The 3,611-nt window shown below is 37.2% G+C and overlaps 1 pseudogene; it reads right to left on the reverse strand.

Moving 5' to 3' along the window:
* Window positions 1-200: 200 nt before the first annotated feature.
* On the reverse strand, window positions 201-908 carry LOC109674639 (dnaJ homolog subfamily B member 6-like; annotated as a pseudogene).
* Between the last annotated feature and the right edge of the window lie 2,703 nt (window positions 909-3,611).

Raw genomic sequence — 3,611 nt, forward strand, 5'->3', positions numbered from 1 at the left:
GGTCCTATTGTGTGGTCCCAACAATAACTGAAAGTCTATGACAAACAGGAGCTCCAATGAGCTGTTTATAAATACTTTAGATTAGGTACAGTATACTGAAAGTCGAGTTTATCCTAAATCTTCAAAAAAAAAAAAAGTTCCTGTTAATCCTCAAATGGTGCTTGTTACTGTTTAATATTTCTGTTAAATGCATGTGTGAGTTACTTGTTATCCAAGCATAGCAGCTGCTCCTTACCACTTATCATTAAGGAATTTTGCTGGCTGTCTTCTTCAACTTCAACTCTTTCTTGACCATTCTCCACAATTCCCTTCCTAGTGCTTTTCCTGCCATTAACTACTTTAGTGGAAGTTGGTATGGATTTGAAGTTGCCCATCCCACTGCCACCAAATGATGTGGAAGAGAATGAAGTGAGGCCCCCTGTGACCCAGTGACACAAATGGGATAAAAGGAAATCCACTACCAAAAGATGGAAATCTACTGAAGGCAGAGAAAAGCCTGCACCTCTGCTTCTGCTTCCTCAAGGAGCCCTTCGGTTTCCAAAAACGTCTTCAAATGGGTCTTCAAAAAAGTTGAATGAAAATTGATGGATCCCTTCTGCCAAAAAGTTTCCTGAAGACATTGTTTGGAATTCCGGAATGTGAAGCCAAACTCAAATGGACTGTCAAAATGACTTCCACCTCCTGCTCCCGCATTTAACCCCTTTACTGTTTTTGTCATAGCTGTCCCATTTTTTAGCATCTGATAATACCTCATATGCCTCAGCTAGTTGTTTGAATTTTCTCCGTTTCTTCTTTATTCTCAGGGTTTTTATCTGGATGCCACTTTAGCACCAGTTTCCGGTAGCCTTTTTGATATCCTTGGTTGAGGCATGTCTCTGCATGCCTAGAACTTCATAGTAATCCACCATGTTTTAACAGATTGTTGGAACAAGACAGAGGACGCAGGCGGCCAGTGGGAAGAAAGGAGGCAGGTGACCAGTCTCCTCACGGCTCCAGCTTGGCTGGGCTGGTGACGGTGGTGGTGGCAGGTCCTTGCCTGTTGATGATTTTGAATTATTCCACATTGCTTATAAAATATCCAACAATGCAAAAAAAAAAAACTTTGGCAAAAATTTAATGGGACTGACTAAAGATATGCTTCAAATTTAGTAAATCTTATAAACTGGATTTAATGGGAGGCAGGAGAAGGGAGATCAGGCAGAATGTATTGCAGTATTCAGCTGAGAAAGTCTGAACAAGCAAGATAAAAAGTGAGATGATCATAGGAATTAAAAAGTTATAATTGATGCAGAATCAAAGGGTTTGGCCATATAATGCTATGTGAGAGGTGAGGAGTAATACATCAACAACAAAAAAAGTACCATTAATTGAGATGAAAATACAAAAAAAGAACTCATTTAGGGAGACCATTAGGTCACTTGGGATGATTTAGGCCTTTGGAAAAATAAAAGGAAATGTCAAAAAAGGAAGATTAAAACATTTCAATGCAATATTGTAAATTGAATCAAGTCTTCAGAGTAAGCTCAACAAAATTTGAGTTATCTAAGGGTTAATTTTGATCCTAAAGCAGACTTTTAAAAGGAGTGTTTGTTATTGTTTGTGTTGTGCACATTTCATTAAAATCAACAGAATCTTAATAATGAAGACAGATTTCCCTTTCATAAGAAATATGGATGTTTTTCAAGTACTTTCTTTTTTAAAATTTTATTTTATGGTTTTTATATTTACTTAAATGTGTATACATTATTTGGGCCACTTCTCCACCATCATCCTCCCTGATTCTGGGCAGAACCTGTTCTGCCCTCTTATTCTCCTATTTTGTTGAAGAAAAAAAAAAAGATACTAAGAAAACATGGAATTTCTGCTAGTTTGAGATAAGGATAGCTATACAGGGAGATTCCTTGTGTTGCTTCCATGTACATATGCATTACAACTCAAATTGGTTCATCTCTATAGGACCTTTTCTCTACTTATTTGTTCCCTTCCCATAGTGGCCTCTGCCAGTTTAAGATTACTGTATTTGTTCCTATACAGTAAGCACATCAACCACATTCAAGTTTTAGGTTTCCTTCCCTTTCCTTACTACTCCTGTGTGTGTTCTCCCCTTAGTGTATGACCCAGATCCAGTAATATCTTTGCATTTGTTTTAGGTCTATAATCCACATATGAGGGAGAACATGTGATTTTTGGCTTACTGAGCCTGACTAACTTCCCTTATGATAGTGTTCTCTAGTTCCATCCATTTACCTGCAAATGACAAATTTTCATTCTTCTTTGTGACTAAATAAAATTCCATTGTTTATAAGTACCACATTTTCTTAATCCATTCTTCAGTCATGGTGTGTTTTGGCTATTTCTATAGCTTGGCAATTGTGAATAGTGCTGGTAACCTGTGTCACATTCCTTTGGGTATATCCTTCAGAGTGGTATTTCTGTACCATATAGCAGATCTACGTTTAGTTTTTTAAGAAGTCTCCAATTGTTTTCCATAGTGGTCATACTAGTTTATATATCCACCAGCAGTGTATGAGGGTTCCTTTTTCCCCACATCCTCACCAATATTTTTTGTTTTGATGTTCTTGATGGTAGCAATTTTAACAGGAGTGAGGTGCAATCTTACTATGGTTTTGATTTGCATTTCTTTTATGACTAGGCAAGGGGTGATGAACATTTTTTCATGTGTTTTTTTTTAGCCATTTGGACTTCTTCCTTTGAAAAAGTTCTGTTTATTTCAGTCGCTCATTTCTTTATTGGGTCATTGATTTTGGGGGAGTTTAGTTCTTTGAGCAACCTGAATATTCTGGTTATCACTTCCTTTCTGATGTATAGCTAGCAAAGATATTCTTCCATTCTGTGGGTGGCTTCTTCAATTTAGAGACCATTTGTTTTGCTGTGCAGAAGCCTTTTAATTTCATGTAGTCCTATTTGTCAATTCTTTCTCCTAGTTGTTGAGCTACAGTGTTCTACTTAAGAAGTCCTTACCTATACTTATTGCTTCCAGTGTATTCCCTGCTCTTTCCTGTACTAACTTCAAGGTTTCAGGTCTGATATTAAGGTCCTTAATCCATTTTGAGTTGATACTATTACAGGGTGACAAGCATGGATCTAATTTTGGTTTTCTGCAGACAGATATCAGTAATTATAGCCTTGTCATGAGGTTCCTTTCATGGGGGAAGTTGCCAACCTGCAAATAGTGCCATGAATTTAGTTGATATTTCTTTATTTCAGTTCTCCAAATGTAATCCCTAGCTCAGAATCATGAGGCTTTTCTGGGCAGTTATTAAAAATGGAAATTTTCACTCCTAATGCAGACCTCAGAAACTCTGAGATAATTAAATCTCATCAACCAGCTCCTCCAGAAGGTTCTGGTATATACTCAAGTCAGAAAACCACTGCTCATGTCACTGCTTATCTCTCTCCCGAAACATGTAATACCTTCAAGGAGGGATTACTGGAAAACAGCAGATTCCCAAACACACATGTGCACAAGAGCCTTTAAATATCTACTTAAAAAATCAACTAATCATGGACCCCAAATTCAATAATTCAGATTTGCTATTGAAGTAAAACATGAGAATTTGTAGGCAATTCTGATAAAGAGGGTCTCAGAA

This window comes from Castor canadensis, chromosome 11, assembly GCF_047511655.1.
Source record: "Castor canadensis chromosome 11, mCasCan1.hap1v2, whole genome shotgun sequence".
Classification (NCBI taxonomy): domain Eukaryota; kingdom Metazoa; phylum Chordata; class Mammalia; order Rodentia; family Castoridae; genus Castor; species Castor canadensis.